Source organism: Schistocerca gregaria, chromosome 2 (assembly GCF_023897955.1).
Source record: "Schistocerca gregaria isolate iqSchGreg1 chromosome 2, iqSchGreg1.2, whole genome shotgun sequence".
Classification (NCBI taxonomy): Eukaryota; Metazoa; Arthropoda; class Insecta; order Orthoptera; family Acrididae; genus Schistocerca; species Schistocerca gregaria.
The window spans coordinates 206,270,785-206,290,325 of record NC_064921.1 but is presented as its reverse complement, the minus strand read 5'-3'; positions in this window follow the sequence as shown (position 1 = coordinate 206,290,325).

Below are 19,541 nucleotides of genomic sequence, written 5' to 3'. Positions count from 1 at the left end.
AAAAAAAAAAAAAAAAAATGGACGAGAAAGAATGTCGTGTGGTGATTAAACATTACTTTACGAAAGGCAAAATGCCTCAGGAGACTAAAGGGAAGCTTGATAACCATTACTATGCCTCTCCACCTTCGATTGGAACAGTTTATAAGCGGATTCAGCAGGCCGACGTGACCGAGCGGTTCTAGGCGCTTCAGTCTGGAACCGCAGGACTGCTACGGCCGCAGGTTCGAATCCTGCCTCGGGCATGGATGTGTGTGATGTCCTTAGGTTAGTAGTCCTTAGGTTAAGTAGTTCTAAGTTCTAGGGGACTGATGACCTCAGATGTTAAGTCCCATAGTGCTCAGAGCCATTTGAACCATTTAAGTGGTTTCGGAGAGCCCATAGGGGCACAAGTGATGCTGAACGTTCTGGACGCCCTGTGGAGGTTACGACTCTAGAAATAATTGATAAAATACGTGATATGGTGATGGATGCCAGAAGAGTTAACGTGCGTGACATTTATAGTTCCGTGGGCATCTCGAATAAACGGGTACATAATTAACATTTGGACATAAGAAAGCTATCCGCAAGATAGGTTCCACGACTGCTCACGCTTGACCAAAAACGGAATCGTGTGAAGCGTTGCAAGGATGGTTTGCAGCTGTTCAGGAAGAATCCGCAGAACTTTAAGCGTCGTTTCGTCACTGTGGATGAAACTTTGATACATTACTAAACTTCTGAGACCAAACAAAATCTAAACAATGGGTTATCAAGGGAGAATCTGCACCAAAAAGGCGAAGACCATTCCTTCGGCTGGAAAGGTTATGGCGACTGTCTTTTGGGATTCGCAAGGGATAATCCTCATTGACAATCTGGAAAAGAGTAAAACTATTACAGGTGCTTATTATTCATCGTTATTAGACCGTTTGAAAACCGAGCTGCAAGAAAAACGCCGGCGATTGGACCGCAAAAAAGTCCTTTTCCATCACGCCAATGCACCAGCACACACCTCAGCAGTTGGTGGTCGCAAAATTAATGGAAATAGAATTCCAACTCGTTTCACATCCCCCTATTCTCCAGACTTTGCTCCCTCGGACTACTATTTGTTCCCCAATTTGTAGAAATGGCTGGCAGGTCAAAGATTTTATTCAAATAAGGGGGTGATTGCAGTTACTAATAGCTATTTTACAGACTTGGACAATTCCTATTATTCGGAAGGAATCAACAAATTAGAACAGCGTTGGACGAAGTGTATAAGTCTAAAAGAAGACTATGTCCAAAAATAAAAAAAGGTTTGCCCCAAACACGTAAGTAGTTTTTATTTTTGTCCGGACTTTTCAAACGCCACTCGTATTTCAAAAGTAATCGCCGACGAGACTGTTGTGCACTACTTTGTGTGAAAAGGTAAGGAGATGTGGGCTACAGAGTGCTGCAGTAGCTGTCATCATAGAAACTGGACAGGAGCAGAAATGATTAGCGAACTGGTTAGCACAACAGACAGAAGATTTACTTAACTTTTATTCCGCTAAGTGAACAATGATTCATTACATATCATGCAGACTGCAGCTCAAATAATAGCAACTAGGTTGAGGCTCGCTGTACTCAGCACGGACTGTGCCAAGTGCAAGTGGGTTGAGATGCTACCACCAGCCACCGTACATTGCAATGATAATTAAATCAAGACCATACGCTACCGAGAGGCGTTGATATACATCAACGGGTTCAGTTGAAGATGTGTGCCCCGACCGGGACTCGATCCCGGGATCTCCTGCTTACATGGCAGACTCTCTACAGATCTGAGCCACCGAGGGCACAGAGGATAGAGCGACTGCAGGGATTTATCCCTTGCACACTCCCCGTGAGACCCACATCCCAACTTAATGTCCAGACACTACATTCGTAGTGCCCCTGCCCATTGCACTCGTTACTCACGGCAGACAATCTTACTGGGTTCTGTAAGAGTTTCTGCAATACGTGTGCATCTGCACAGAAGAAGAAGGTCAATGGCCGGTTAGCCAGAACTATATATGAAGATGGTATCATTCTGTTGTTTCGGACGTCTCCGAAAGAATAGATACCATCTTCATATATCCTACATTGCGGTGACATAGGGCGCTCGTGTTTAGAGCTGCTGGAGGCGTGGCTCAGCAGGCGGGCACCACTGGGTCCGCCAGATTCCGCGCGACTGCTGTCGCCATCTAACGTCACGGAGACTTGCAGTTCTGTTGCCATCTGTGAACGCCCTTGGGTGTTACCAGTACATGACACCGCATTAGCTGTTAATACATTTAACCTGCGGTGAGACAAGACGGTCAATGTCTTCACGGCAAAGTACCTACGAAATCATAATTGAACCCAGGCGTGCACCTCGTCTGAAGCAAACGACAGGCACGCCAGATCCAGGGAAGTCGTGTTGACCTGTTTCTTTGACTGCAAGGCCCCGCTGTTCATTGACTTTCTCGAACACGGCGCCACAATCAGCATGCAGCGGCACGTGGGCACTTTGCAAAAATTAAAGCGCGCCATCAAGTCCAAACGCCCAGGAACGTTGATGGACAGCACCATTTTGTTGCAGGACAATGTCCGCCTACATGTTGCCAAGGTTGTTTCGACCACATTTCAGAGGTTTGCACATCCTACATACGCTTCCAGTCTCTCTTCCAGTCTCTCTACATATCATTTCCATATTTTTGGAGTTGTGAAGAAAGACATTCAAGGCCTTCGATTTGTATCAGACGAAGAGATACACACCTAGGTAAAACCATGCTTCCTTAGGCAACAGAAAACACTTTCTTGTTTTATAATGAGATAAATGTGTTTAAAGCTATATCTATTAGGTCTGAAATATTGAAGGTCTACTTGCTTTTTAAGGTGCCGTACCTCACTCAGTATAAATGATTCTCACTTTGTTGTCTGTCCGTCTGTCCATCTGTTAACAACCTGTTTTCTAAGGAGCAGTAGATGTATCAAGTTGAAATCTGTATCACATACGAAGGTGAATGGCCCCTTGGCGATGTAATAAACGTATGCTTCTATGTCAATACAATCAAAAGATACGGCCATTTACGTCACATCTTTCGATATTCGCAAATTCACTCATCAGAAACTATTAGATACTTCCCGTGGCCCGAAATCATGAAATTCGGCAAGAAGCGAGGTGTCACTGTGCAAGTAAAGGGAAAATTCCGAAAATTGTTAACTTGTAATTATATGACGCAAGATATACGAGGGTGAGTCAAATGAAAACCTTAAATGTGTAATAGTAAATCGAAATTTCGCCCCGTTATCCTGTAAGTTGGTAAGCCTGCTACAAACAGCTTGCAGAATGGCCTGTAGGTGACAGCATAGTGCAGATGAACATATACCGTGGCAGTATCAGTATAAAGATGGCCGTCCCACTTGCGGCTTGCACCAGGGAAGAACAGCGTTCCGTTATGCGGTTTTGCGGTCAGAGACGCAATGGGAGGAAAGAAGTTCCGTTCTAATGAAGAGGTACGCCACGCGATGCATGAGTGGTTGCGCGGACTACCAAAGGATTTTTTTTCTAAAGGAATTTATGCAGAATGAGATTTCCACTCTGCAGTAGAGTGTGCACTGATATGAAACTTCCTGGCAGATTAAAACTGTGTGCCCGACCGAGACTCGAACTCAGGACCTTTGCCTTTCGCGGGCAAGTGCTCTACCATCTGAGCTACCGAAGCACTACTCACGACTGGTCTCACAGCTTAACTTCTGCCAGTATCTCGTCTCCTACCTCCCAAACTTTACAGAAGCTCTCCTGTAAAGCTGTGAGACCGGGCGTGAGGCGTACTTCGGTAGCTCAGATGGTAGAGCACTTGCCCGCGAAAGGCAAAGGTCCCGACTTCGAGTCTCGGTCAGGCACACAGTTTTAATCTGCCAGGAAGTTTCATATCAGCGCACACTCCGCTGCAGAGTGAAAATCTCATTCTGGAAACATCCCCCAGGCTGTGGCTAAGCCATGTCTCCGCTATATCCTTTCTTTCAGGAGTGCTAGTTCTGCAAGGTTTGCAGGAGAGCTTCTGTAAAGTTTGGAAGGTAGGAGACGAGATACTGGCCGAAGTAAAGCTGTGAGACCGGGCATGAGTCGTGCTTTGATAGCTCAGATGGTAGAGCACTTGCCTGCGAAAGGCAAAGGTCCCGAGTTCGAGTCTCCGTCGGACACACAGTTTTAATCTGCCAGGAAGTTTCGGAATTTATGCACTTTGTAAAAGCTGGAGGACTTGCATTGAGCTTGGGGGAGATTATGTTGAAAAGTGATACAGCTTTGTACCACTTCTGCCTGCTCTCGATCTCTCCACTCTCCTTACCCTCTGCCAAGGTGGCTTCCACCAGCTCCGCCTCCCTGATGATGCCCTCCTCCCATCCATCTACCCCTCTTATCAACTTTGATCCTCCCCTCTCACCTCCTGTGTTTTTTTCTTAGGGCACCCTCTCTCCCTTCTCTCTCCCTCCCCTCCCCCTCCCCTTCCTCCCCCTGCTTCCCCAGGCTTCCCCTACCCCCCATACCTACATTCCTCCCCCCATCTGCCCTCCCATTGGCATTTCTGCTCTCCCCTCTCTCTCCTCCACCACCTTTCTTCCCCTCTTGGCAGATCCCCAGACTCCTACACGTTAAGTGGACATTCGCGCCCCAAAGATCATCGCCATCAGTTTAGTGTATGTGCCGTTGTGTTTGTGATTTAGTGTTTTTCGCCGCCCACGCTCCTTCGTTCGCATGTGTCGTCTAAATCATCAGTGTTTGAGCACAGCGCCGACAGTCTTTAGTTTTTTCGTCGAGTGTGAACGGCTTCAAGTTTTTTAATTATTGTACCTACTGTTTTTCACCTACCAGTCTGTTACTTTTCTGTCTTCATTTTCTCTTTTATTGTACTGCTTGTGGCTGAAGAGTGGAGTAACATTTTCCACTGCCAGCCCACCCTGTATGAGGTGCAAAATAACAATAAAGAAAAAAAAGTCCCACTTCTGCACAATAAATAATATTTAAAAACTATTTAAGGTTTTCATCTGACTCATCCTCGTATTTCTTTTGTCATTTGTTATCCGACGTCAAACACACAAGAGGCAAAAATCGTCAAGGTCGTCGATTCCCGGGATGGAACAACTGTACACGTTCTTAATTAAGTTTGTGCGAAACTACCAGAGCGCGAGTCCTACTCCGCGATCCAATGACATTGTTCACACAGTGCTAAATTTTGATAATGCGTAATTTGTTTGTATTCAAACATAAAAATGTGTAATGAAAAGTTGCTTCAGATAGCAGAGTGTAATACTATAAAATTTGTCTAACATGCTTTACACGCTGATCAGCCAGAACATGATGAACATCTACCTAATAGCCGGTATGTTCACCTTCAGCACGGATAACAGCGGCGACTCGACGTGGCCAGGAAGCAGCGAGGCCGTGGTAGTTCGCTGGATGGAGTCGGCACCACATCCACACACACAAGCCACCTAATTCCCGAAAATTCTGGGGAGGAGGGCGATGAGCTCTGATGTTACGTTCAATAACGTCCCAAATGTCCGCCCCCGGCAGTTGAGAAGTCAGCGCGACAGAACGTCAATACTACGAGCCCGGGTTCGATTCCCGGCTGGGTCGGAGATTTTCTCCACTCAGGGACTGGGTGCTGTGTTGTCCTAATCATCATCCTTTCGTCACCATCGACGCGCAAGTCGCCGCAGTGGCGTCAAATCGAAAGACTTGCGCCCTGCGAACGGCCTACCCGACGGGAAGCCCTAGTCACACGACATTCACGTTTTTACACCGCAAATGCGTCAGCACATCAATTGAAACTCGCCACTGTTCTCCTCGAACCACTCTATCACACACCTGGCCTTACGACATGGCGCATTATCTTGCTGAAAAATGCCACTGCCTTCGGGAAACATGGCCGTCATGAAGGGGTGTACGTGGTCTGCAACCAGTGTACGATACTACTTGGCCATCACAGTGCCTTGCACGAACTCCAGTGGACTCACTGGTGCTAACGTGAATGTTCCCAAGAGCATAATGGAGCCTCTGCCAACATATCTACGTCTTGCCGTACAGGAGTCAAGGAGTTGTTCCTCTGGAAGACGACGGATTCGCACCCTCCCATTGGGATTCACCATACCATGGTATTGGGATTCACAATACCATGCAACTCCCTGCAACTGCGCCAAAGTCTAGCGCCGGTGCTCACATGCCCGTTTCAGTCTTAGTTGCCGATGTTGTGTTATTAATATTGACATATGGCCGGCCAACCTCACGACGTCTGGACTTGGCTTCACCATGGTTTCACCATATGTTGAGGACATTCACAACAGCACTCCTCGAACATCCGACAGATCGTTGGACTTGTTGCTTGTACCAAATATCTAGGTCCTCACAATTTCCCCTCGGTCAAACTCAGATGGATGGCGCGCCTCCAAAGTCTATACACGTTCACTGGTACGATATGCACCGGCCGTGTGTCTGATTAACACTCGTTCCTCGCCAGGTGACGCTGCTATCGCGTGGATGGGTTTGTATCGATAGCAATTCGGTGACCATAATGTTCTAGCTGATTAGTTTAATTTTGAAAAACATCTGGAATCTTGTTGTTGTTATCTCTACAATTTTTTTATGATCACTTAATAAATTTGCTATCTCAATTTTCAGAACTATAAATTGCACATAAAACTGTTATTGCTCGTATGTATCGATCTCAAACAACATCTTCGTGTAGCTAAATACATAGCTGATCTCTTTTCCACATTTTACGCATTCTGAGTAGTCGTTGTTGAGATGGGTATGTTGTGTGCCGATGTGGAGTTAGGGCAGACATTTTTTTAAAAAAATAATTTATAGTTGAAGACTTCTTATGTTAGGATATGTTTTACAAAACAAAGTATTAAAAGATAGAAAAAAACCACGTGAAAAAGATTCACAAAAAAGTCATTTCTAAAGTTGACACTCAACAAAAATCACGATCTTGGATCTCTCCTATTAAAACATACTTCTAGATATACTGTGCCAATCACAAAAACCGAAAAAACTAGTAGAAGAGACAAAGTTATGTACTAAACCATGTTACGAGATTTATGTATCATTACACCAAACAACGCCATTTCACAACTCTATTGTGTGCCCTCAAGGTACTGAGAAACGTTCACGCAAACCACACCATTGTTCACCATTGAAGTTTGTTGAAAAATTTTTAATACAATTTTATACCGTTTACAAAAGAATAGGTTTGAAAGTTTCGGACAGTGTCACCCATCTTGAAATCATTTTTCGTTGCAACGGAATCAAAGTGATAGTAGTGTTATGACAGGTTACTGAGTAACTATAATAAATGATGTGAAGACGTACATTTCTCATATAGAAGATAGGCGATGCTGTACGTAACCGGTCGGTTTGAAAGAATAAAACCAGTGATCGATAGACGGAAAGTAAGTCCATTTTCTAAAATACAAGGTGTTTCAAATAACATTTTTCCGATTTTACACGCAGGTATTTTCTACACACATATAGAAACTTCCGGTGGATTTCACCTCATGCACCGAAACCAAAACTTTATCTTGGCTCCAGTAATAAGTTTAAAGTTCATGTCATTGACGTTAGGGGTCTCGATCGCCTGCTCGTTCCTTCATTACCCAATGTGCGTCGAGCTGCGAAGGCGATAACTGTACGACAAAAGGCATTTGGCTTTCTCCGTTTCAACATTATCAGTCCATTTACACCTGTGTGGGATGATTTTCGTCTAGAGTAGGGCACTGCTCATCCTACAGTGTAATGCTTTCATACGGGAGATCAGAGCCAACTTAAATGTGCAGCTGTTCAGTTTTTTCGACGTCTCAACACAGGATTTCACACTGGGCAGCACTCCCAAGCGTGTAAGAGAGAATCAGACGTGTAAGATTTTTGCTTCTTTTTTTCTTTTTCGACGTTGAAACGGAGTTGACGTCCGAGATGGTCCCAGACAAGTTCTATCAGTGACCCATCTGGAAACCTTGCTGGCCACGGTTCATAGAAACACGTGCATGCATGGACGAGCATTATCCTGCTGAAAACTGTCATTCTATTGCCTGAGATGTAACGCATGAGCATGTAGGATGTCCGCGACGTACCGTTATGCCGTCGGAGATCCCTCATGACTACCGGCAGTGGTCTGAAGTCATACCCGATGGCTCGCGACACGATGTCGACAGAAGTTACATCCTGCACCTCTCCAAAACACTGAAACCACTTCAAAGGTCGCCGCCATTCTCGCCGACGGTGGTCGTCCGAGGTACGGCAGAAGCCGCGGTTCACTGCTCAATACGATATGACGCCAGTCATCAGCAGTCCGTTCTTCCTGGTCACAGTACCACTCCAGACGCAGCCTTTTGTATTGGGATCTTAACGGCAGCCTACGCAAGGGACGGTAATTCCCTAGAACGGCTGTCGGTAGTCTCCGACCAATGGTGCGGGATGACACGGTGTTGCAGGGAGTTCATTACTTGTTCTCAGATGGCAGAGGTACATGTGAAGGGGTTACATTTTGCACGATATGGCTATCCTCCCATGTAGTCATCGGATGTAGTCGACCGGAATCTTTACAGGGATTAAGCTTGCCAGCGCAGTCCAATGTGGGGCCGCTGTCGGACCCAGACACACCAAAGATCTGGATATTGCACGAGTTCGACCAGCCGGCCAAATGGAAACTCGCAATGTGTCCCCTTTCAGAGTGTGTCAAGTGCTGATAACTCCCTCTCACACGAGTACGGAACATCTCGGTGTCCTTCACAGTGATTACTCAAAATCTGACGCTGATGACGCTCCTTGAATGCCGTACCAGGCCTGGTAAAACTACTAAACACGAACAGCGCTAAAGCACTCTGGTGACTGTTTTGCTTGTCACATAAAATTCCAACTCTAATCATTTACATGCCCACAGAAGTTGTGTTGTGTACGGATATCCAAACATGCTTTCTGGATGCCTCATATTTTTTGTCAGACAGTGTATAATAATACGCCTCAATTGAGGAGCTACTTGTTCGGGAAGTTGCGGCTCCGTTCACGAAAGCTGAGAACAGCCGTCAGAGCGGTGTGCTGATCACTTGGCCCTCCATGTTCGCATCGAGACCCACGAGAAAGACAGGATGTGGGGCGTACGTCACAGCACGTTACGCTGCAGGTCTTACGAGTGCCAGCAGCCGTCTCCGGAGGTGAGCGAGCAACTATTTCAGACGAGTTTCATAATTTTCAACTGCGTGTTTAAATGCATGCAACCTGTCGATAGTACACGACAAAGTTAAGACCTTTAGTCGGTACCTTCTCAATTAAATATTGATTGCCCAGGTGCCCTGAACGAAGCCGAGAGTTACCGAAGTGTGCCGAACAAGCCTAATAGTGTGACAAGTTCGTTTCAGGGCCGGTATATCTGGTTGGCCCCGATCGGCGTCCAGTGACGCTACCGCCTGGGGATGACATGGCGGTAGGTCGGTCCCGTTAGGCCTTCAGAGGCCAGTTCGAACGGAGAGAGAGAGGGAGAGAGAGATTGAAAGAGAAAGAGAGAGAATGTTGATTAATACGGATGGCAGCAAATTGAGCAGTTGTGAATAAAGTGTGAACTTGGTGAGGTAACTAAATTGTGAAAGATAGCTTCGTTAGTTAAAGGAGAGATATCAACCATAGCCTTTAGAAATAAATATTCCAGAATTCGATTCCAGAACAGCTGCCTACATGAGTAACTTTGAAGTAGATATCCTCGGAGTAGAGATGCAACTTAGGTACAGAAAGCTGGCTAAAGCCTGAAATAAGTTCTGCAGAAATTTTTACGAAGTCTCAGACGGTGTTCAGGAAAGATAGATTAGGCAGAATTGGTGGTGGAGTGTTTGTGTCTGTCAGTAGTGGTTTATCTTGTAGTGAAGTCGAAGTAGATACTCCGTGCGAATTGGTATGGGTGGAGGTTATACTTAACAGCCGAATTAAGTTAATAATTGGCTCCTTCTACCGACCCCCAGACTCCGATGATACAATTGCGGAACAGTTCAGAGAAAGTTTGAGTCTCGTAAGAAATAAATACCCCACTCATGCGGTTATAGTTGGTGGGGACTTCAACCTACCCTCGGTATGTTGGCAAAAATACTTGTTCAAAACCGGTGGTAGGCAGAAAACATCTTCCTAGATTGTCCTAAATGCTTGCTCCGAAAATTATTTCGAGCAGTTAGTCCACGAACCCATGCGAATTGTAAATGGTTGCGAAAACACACTTGACCTCTTAGCCACAAACAATCCAGAGCTGATAGAGAGCATCATGACTGATACAGGGATTAGTGATCACAAGGTCGTTGTAGCTAGGTTCAATACAGTTTCTTCCAAATCCTTCAGAAACAAACGCAAAATAATTTTATTTAAAAAAGCGGATATAGTGTCACTAGAAGTCTTCCTAAAAGACAATCTCCATTCCTTCCGAACTGACTATGCAAATGTAGACGAGATGTGGCCCAAATTCAAATATATAGAAGCAACAGCAATTGAGAGATTCATACCTCATAAATTGGTAAGAGATGGAACGGATCCCCCGTGGTACACAAAAAAGGTCCGAACGCTGTTGCAGAGGCAACGGAAAAAGCATGCGAAGTTCAGAAGAACGCGAAATCCCGAAGATGGGCTAAAATTTACAGACGCGCGAAATTTGGCACGTACTTCGATGCGAGATGCCTTTAATAGGTTCCACAACGAAACATTGTCTCGAAATTTGGTAGAAAATCCGAAGAAATTCTGGTCGTATGTAAAGTACACAAGCGCCAAGACGCAGTCAATACCTTCGCTGCGCAGTGCCGATTGTACTGTTACCGACGACAGCGCCGCCAAAGCGGAGTTATTGAACGCAATTTTCCGAAATTCCTTCACCAGGGAAGACGAATGGAATATTCCAGAACTTGAAACACGAACATCTGCTAGCAGGAGTTTCTTAGAAGTAGATACCTTAGGGGTTGCGAAGCAACTCAAATCGCTTGATACGGGCAAGTCTTCAGGTTCAGATTGTATACCGATTAGGTTCCTTTCAGATTACGCTGATACTATAGCTCCCTACTTAGCACTCATATACAACCGCTCGCTCACCGATAGATCTGTACCTACAGATTGGAAAATTACGCAGGTCGCACCAGTGTTTAAGAAGGGTAGTAGGAGTAATCCATTTAACTACAGACCTATATCATTGACGTCGGTTTGCAGTAGAGTTTTGGAGCATATACTGAATTCAAACATTATGAATCACCTCGAAGGGAACGATCTATTGACACGTAATCAGCATGGCTTCAGAAAACATCGCTCTTGTGCAACGCAGCTAGCTCTTTATTCGCACGAAGTAATGGCCGCTATCGACAGGGGATCTCAAGTTGATTCCGTACTTCTAGATTTCCGGAAAGCTTTTGACACCGTTCCTCAGAAGGGACTTCTAATCAAGCTGCGGAGCTATGGGGTATCGTCTCAGTTGTGCGACTGGATTCGTGATTTCCCGTCAGGAAGGTCGCAGTTCGCAGTAATAGACGGAAAATTATCGAGTAAAACTGAAGTGATATCAGGTGTTCCCCAGGGAAGCGTCCTGGGACCTCTACTGTTCCTGATCTATATAAATGACCTGGGTGACAATCTGAGCAGTTCTCTTAGACTGTTCGCAGATGATGCTGTAATTTACCGTCTAGTAAGGTCATCCGAAGACCAGTATCAGCTGCAAAGCGATTTAGAAAAGATTGCTGTATGGTGTGGCAGGTGGCAGTTGATGCTAAATAACGAAAAGTGTGAGATGATCCACATGAGTTCCAAAAGAAATCCGTTGGAATTCGATTACTCGATAAATAGTACAATTCTCAAGGCTGTCAATTCAACTAAGTACCTGGGTGTTAAAATTACGAACAACTACAGTTGTAAGGACCACATAGGTAATATTGTGGGGAAGGCGAGCTAAAGGTTGCGTTTCATTGGCAGGACAGTTAGAAGATGCAACAAGTCCACTAAAGAGACAGCTTACACTACACTCGTTCGTCCTGTGTTAGAATATTGCTGCGCGGTGTGGAATCCTTACCAGGTGGGATTGACGGAGGACATCGAAAGGGTGCAAAAAAGGGCAGCTCGTTATGTATTATCACGTAATAGGGGAGAGAGTGTGGCAGATATGATACGCGAGTTGGGATGGAAGTCATTACAGCAAAGACGTTTTTCGTCGCGGCGAGACCTTTTTACGAAATTTCAGTCACCAACTTTCTCTTCCGAATGCGAAAATATTTTGTTGAGCCCAACCTACATAGGTAGGAATGATCATCAAAATAAAATAAGAGAAATCAGAGCTCGAACAGAAAGGTTTAGGTGTTCGTTTTTCCCGCACGCTGTTCGGGAGTGGAATAGTAGAGAGATAGTATGATTGTGGTTCGATGAACCCTCTGCCAAGCACTTAAATGTGAATTGCAGAGTAGTCATGTACAAATCACTTAATAAAAGCAAGTCTTCCGGTCGAAACTGTATACCAGTTAGGTCCCTTTCAGAGTATGGTGCTGCAATAGCTTTATATTCAAAAATCACATACAATCGCTTACCATACCAAAGATCCGTACCCAAAGACTAGAAAGTTGCACAGGTCACACCAATGTTCAAGGAAGGCAACAGGAACAATACAGTAAATTGCAGACGCATATCATTAACGTCGATACGCAGCAGGATTTTGGAACATATAATGTGTTCTAAAATAATGAATTACCTGGAAGAGAACAGTCTGTTGACACATAGTCAAGAAGGAATTAAAAAACATCGTTCTTGTGAAACATAACTATCTCTTTAGTCACAAGGAGTGTTGAATGCTATCGACAAGGGCTTTCAGATGGATTCTGTGTTTCTAAAGTTCCATAAAGCTTCTGACACCGTGCTTCACAAGCGGCTTGTAATAAAACTCATTGATTTTCTGTCAGAGGCCACAGTTCGTAGTAACTGATGGAAAGACATCGGGTAAAGCAACTTCTGGCGTTCTCCAAGGTAGTGTTATAGGCCCTTTTCTTTCTCTCACCTACATAAACGTTTTAGGAGACAATCTGAGTAGCCGTCCTAGGTTATTTGCAGATGACGCTATCGTTTCTCATCTAGTAAAGTCATCAGAAGGTAAAAACACATTGCAAAACGATTTAGGGAAGGTATCTGTGTGGTGCGAGGATTGGAAATTGACCCTAAATAATGAGAAGTGTGAAGCCATCCACATGAGTGCTAAAAGGAGTCCGTTAATCTTCGGTTGCAAGATAAAGCAATCAAAAATAAAGGCCGTCAATTCAACTGAATACCATGGAATTACGATTACGAACAACTGAAACTTAAAATAACATATTGAAAATGTTGTGGAGAAGGTGAACCAGAACACTTAGGAGATGCAACAGAGCTACTAAAGAGACTGCCTACACTACACTTGTCCGTCCTCTTTTGGAGTACAGCTGCGCGGTCTGGGATCTTTACGAGATAGGGTTAATCGAGATAGGGTTAATGGAGCACATCGAGAAAATTCAATGAATGGTAGCATGTTTTTTATTACTGAGAAACAGGGGAGAGGGTGTCACAGAGATGATTCACGATTTGGGGTGAACATCAATAAGAAAAAACACCAAAAGTGTTTCTCGTTGCGACGGGCCCTCTTCGCAAATTCCAGTCGTCCTCTTCCTCCTCCGAATGCATAAACATTTTATTGACGCCGACCTACATAAGAAGAAACGATCGTCATAATAAAATAAGGGAAATTAGATACGAGTGGATAGTGTGTGCACAAATATGCTCCGTGTTTACATGTCTGGCGTGTGTTCACGTTGTGAACACCTTGACATTTGATGGAACACAATATTGACATTTCTACAATAAAAATAAGAGGGTAAGAGTCGGAATTGTAGCTGGAAAGGCTGGATAAACAATTGGAGAAATCATTTTCAAAATGAAAATATCTTCGTAAGCTCCTGTCGTCACAGAAAGTTGGAATTCAGCCACTAAGTAACCCGCAAACAATGTGAGACTCTCTCGTACTAGGAAAATATGTATTCATTGCTATGTTGAAAAAGAAGATTGCTCTATTTGTAATGATGACGGTGGAATGAGAGAACATTGTTGATTCTGTAATTAAGAAAATTACTTTTATCTCATTCTAGCTATATTAAAAAGTGACTACTAATGAGATACAGAACAATGATTACTGTACCACTTTGGCTATAAAACAATTTTTTTACGTAATTTAAAATTGATAAATCATGATACCGTGAAACAGCTACGACGTTTTTCGCGATGGAGTCCTTGCATTAAAATTTCTCGCTTCACTTGGAGCTTCAAATTCGGATAAAATTACAATCTTACGATGATAAAAATAGTTCAAATGGCTCTAAGGACTATGGGACTTAACATCTGGGTCATCAGTCCCCTAGACTTAGAACTAAGTAACCTAACTAACCTAAGGACATCACACAAATCCATGCCCTAGGCAGGATTCGAACCTGCGACCGTAGCAGCAGCGCGGTTCCGGACTGAAGCGCCTAGAACCGCTTGGCCACAGCGGCCGGCCTACGATGAAATTCACCATCGTCTTCGTCAAGGACTAAAAGTAACTGTCATGAACTGGAAAGGTTCTTTCTTTTATATCCACAGAACGACATCCAATTGGCTGGACAACTTCAAGATGGCACATAGAGAAGTGAGGCGCTGCATGTCCATAGATTTTCTTGGGTTTTCTACACTCCTGGAAATTGAAATAAGAACACCGTGAATTCATTGTCCCAGGAAGGGGAAACTTTATTGATACATTCCTGGGGTCAGATACATCACATGATCACACTGACAGAACCACAGGCACATAGACACAGGCAACAGAGCATGCACAATGTCGGCACTAGTACAGTGTATATCCACCTTTCGCAGCAATGCAGGCTGCTATTCTCCCATGGAGACGATCGTAGAGATGCTGGATGTAGTCCTGTGGAACGGCTTGCCATGCCATTTCCACCTGGCGCCTCAGTTGGACCAGCGTTCGTGCTGGACTTGCAGACCGCGTGAGACGACGCTTCATCCAGTCCCAAACATGCTCAATGGGGGACAGATCCGGAGATCTTGCTGGCCAGGGTAGTTGACTTACACCTTCTAGATCACGTTGGGTGGCACGGGATACATGCGGACGTGCATTGTCCTGTTGGAACAGCAAGTTCCCTTGCCAGTCTAGGAATGGTAGAACGATGGGTTCGATGACGGTTTGGATGTACCGTGCACTATTCAGTGTCCCCTCGACGATCACCAGAGATGTACGGCCAGTGTAGGAGATCGCTCCCCACACCATGATGCCGGGTGTTGGCACTGTGTGCCTCGGTCGTATGCAGTCCTGATTGTGGCGCTCACCTGCACGGCGCCAAACACGCATACGACCATCATTGGCACCAAGGCAGAAGCGACTCTCATCGCTGAAGACGACACGTCTCCATTCGTCCCTCCATTCACGCCTGTCGCGACACCACTAGAGGCGGGCTGCACGATGTTGGGGCGTGAGCGGAAGACGGCCTAACGGTGTGCGGGACCGTAGCCCAGCTTCATGGAGACGGTTGCGAATGGTCCTCGCCGATACCCCAGGAGCAACAGTGTCCCTAATTTGCTGGGAAGTGGCGGTGCGGTCCCCTACGGCACTGCGTAGGATCCTACGGTCTTGGCGTGCATCCATGCGTCGCTGCGGTCCGGCCCCAGGTCGACGGGCACGTGCACCTTCCGCCAACCACTGGCGACAACATCGATGTACTGTGGAGACCTCACGCCCCACGTGTTGAGCAATTCGGCGGTACGTCCACCCGGCCTCCCGCATGCCCACTATACGCCTTCGCTCAAAGTCCGTCAACTGCACATACGGTTCACGTCCACGCTGTCGCGGCATGCTACCAGTGTTAAAGACTGCGATGGAGCTCCGTATGACACGGCAAACTGGCTGACACTGACGGCGGCGGTGCACAAATGCTGCGCAGCTAGCGCCATTCGACGGCTAACACCGCGGTTTCTGGTGTGTCCGCTGTGCCGTGCGTGTGATCATTGCTTGTACAGCCCTCTCGCAGTGTCCGGAGCAAGTATGGTGGGTCTGACACACCGGTGTCAATGTGTTCTTTTTTCCATTTCCAGGAGTGTATCTAGTGCTGCTTACAGTGCCATCCACCACAGCAGGCAGTGATCTACGAGAAGTATTCCTCTCTGTTTTGTGCTCGTCAGGTGCACGCTGCCATGCATTGCTAAGTGCATACTGTAGTGTTCAGAATTATTTGTTGAATGTATTCCAGTTTCCGCCATCCCCTACAGTTTTTAAGCTCTACGACTCCCTCTGCTACCGTGAAAGTTAATTCCTGATGTCTTAACCCATGTCCTGTCATCCTTTCACTTCTAATTGTCAGAGTCTTCCACACATTCCTTTCTTCTCCGTTTCTGGGCAGAACTTCTTCATTGTTCAAATAACTTACGGGAATGCAGTCGGATGACGTCGTCGACAACCGCCGATATTTCAACAGTAGCACAACACATCATTTTCAAGGCAAAACTGCAAGGGAATTTAAAACCTTGATTTACAGAGCAAATTCTAGAAAGATAACACACTCTGTAAACGTTAGCGCCATCAGATAATAAAAATGAGCATATTAGAAGTTATCGACAGTAAAAAGCGACAATCAAGATGTGAAATAGCACTAACTCTGTCCTTTGACGAGGGAGAGAGCAAGGTTCCACGCATAATTTAAACGAAAACCTCCATCTCTATTTATTAGGTTAATTGCTAATTTAATTTCATGGACTTCTTTAATAACGGAAGCTTAATAGGACCCTAATCTTAAATGGTGCTCGAAAAACACATTGCACGTCATATTTCCGTAAAATACGACAAATTCTTGTGGAAATGCTCCCTGTGGAAGGCAAAAAGGCTGTAGAGTTTGGTGCCACCTCGGTATTATCATCACTCAATCTATGTATGGTTGGTAGAGAGCGCAGCACGCGTCTAATCTGTCTTTAACCATTCTGACGAATAGTGACCTCTAGATGGTCTAACTCACCTAATAAACTCTCAGGATTCGAGACGACGTTGGCCCTATAAAGCAACGTACAAAGTACTCCTTCACACTGAGCCTGATGGTGACAACGATCAACCTGCAGATATAGGTCAATGTGAACAGGCTTCCTATAAACGGATTGTCCTAACGTAACGTCAAACATCCTCCTGATCAATACATCAAGGGAGGGAAGACAGCTACCCTTTTTCACTTTTATTGTGAAAGAAAAAATAGATTGAATTCAGGTATTCTAAAAAGTCGTTCAGATTATCACTGCCGTGAGACCAAAAAACAGAAGTTTCGTCTACATATCTGAATAAAGCCGCTGATTCCAAGGCGCGCTCCTCGGAGTCTTCCATAAGCAACTGACCAATACACCCAGAAGAAGGCCGCTGCAACCGTAGCCGAAACGTTGGTTTTTCTCAAGCAGCAGTACTTTTATACATTCTGATGCGGTACCACACCCAGAAAACTCAAGTTAACAATAATAGTTGACAGCAAGCTTCCCATTGTAACTCCGCCTGTCTACTGTTCGCGAGTGAAGATAGAGATAGATCAAAACTCACTAGAATATCAGAGTCGTCCAATACATTTCCCTCTGATGGACGTCAGAAATCCCCCGAGTTTTTAATGTGATGCTCGCCCCGACCTACAATAACGTGATTAACACGGTATCTTGCTACACGATATGTCGGAGCACCAATGTTGCAGTCGCCATAAGAGGAACCTCTTCATTGTGGACATTAGGAAGGCCTTATATCCTAGAGGGAACAGCACAATAAGAATTAAGACTCATGATAGTCTTCTGCGACAAGGAACATTTCTTAAAAGAGGCTATTAGCCTCTCTCCCAACCGTGGAATCAGCACCGATTCCGCCATGTAATATGTCAATTCCTGGACGCCCATGTTTGCTACTGCCGTTCGCTTTTGCAGTCTTCTCAGGCAGTTTCCGACTGCAGGGGGAAGGAGGTTTTCTGTTGGGTCTGAAGAGGATGGGCAGATTTTCCCTAATCCTCCTAAATGGCTGACTGGCGACTAATTTCCTAGGACAGCCCTGTTTCCTACACACATTACAGAGCGCTTCTAAATATCTTGCCAAAAGGCAGCACAAAATGCCCACGCTCTGCTCTTGGTTCTGACTGAAAGGCCTGAATGTTGAATAATTTCATGGAGCGGTTCCAGACGACTCCCTGGATCTCGCGAAGTCGAGGAGGAGCAGCGCTTTTGTTGTGCATTTCTGAATTCGCGAGTAAGGGATCCTTTGGAATCAATCAAGTTACTGAGTGCAGCACACAAGAATGTGAGAATACGGAGTGTGTTCCCGGCGCGGTTGTGGTATTCCTCTCCTTTCTGTATTTCTCAGCGTGGACTTGTTTGGTTAGAAGAGAGGGCCCAGAGCACAGAGTAGAGCCATTAGCCAGCAGAATGTGTTGTTGCATCCAAGTGACGGACTTGGCTAGTGTTAATTAATGACAATGAATTTAATTTTGTTTCCGTGCAAATTTGAGTATGGTGTTTTGTGTGACTTTTTCACTATTGATTTTGAACTGGATCCCTGTTTTGTTGTGATGGTGATAGTCAGCGTGAGTTGCGAGTGGCCAGTTGCAGGCACTGTGTGAATCGTTAACAGGGTACATACATGGTAACAGTTATTGAACTACATGAAATAAAATCGTAATAACCTCTGAAGTGTTTGCGTTGGGACGTTAAGACTGCACAGTTGGGCTCGGGGCATGATGGGAATTAGTATGCGCTGTGTGGTATGGTTTAGCGAAGAAGCTCACTTTCATTTGGATGGGTTGGCCAATAACCGAAATTGGCGCATTTGGGGAACTGAGAACCCGCACTTGGCGATCGAGGAGTCTGTTCACACTCAACAGTGAGCAGTGTCCAGTTACGGAATAATCGTTGCGATATTCCTTGATGGCATGGTGACTACCGAACGGTACGTAAAGGTTTTGAAAGATTATTTCAGCTCCTTTATCCAAAGCGACCCTGATTTCGACAAGGTGTGTTTCATGCAACGCGCAGCTCGACCCCGTCGAAGCAGGAGATGGTTTGATGTCCTGGAGGAGCACTTTTGGGACCGCATTCTGGCTCTGGAGTACCCAGAGGCCACTGCCGTTGGCCTCGATTGGACGCCATATTTTCCGTTTATGAAGACTTGCGACTCCTTCGTGTGAGTCTATATTAAAGAGAAGGTGCACAGCAATAACCCTAAAACCACTGCTGAGCTGGAAAAAGCCCTTCAGGACGTCGTCCAATGCATCGATGTCCCGACACTTGTAATGACACATTCCGACGCAGAGAGATACAGTACTTTAAAGGCTGCGCCAAATATTAAATTGAGAGGAATATAGAATATAATCTCTGTACTGTTCATATTGGATTATCTTTTGTTTCATACTCCAAGAAGGAGTTAAGATACACTTTCGATTAATACCTTGTAGGTGATGGATCTGATTTTTGCTGTGTGCTGAAAGGCAGCCATCTTGTTAGTATTTACGGGGTGTGCAAC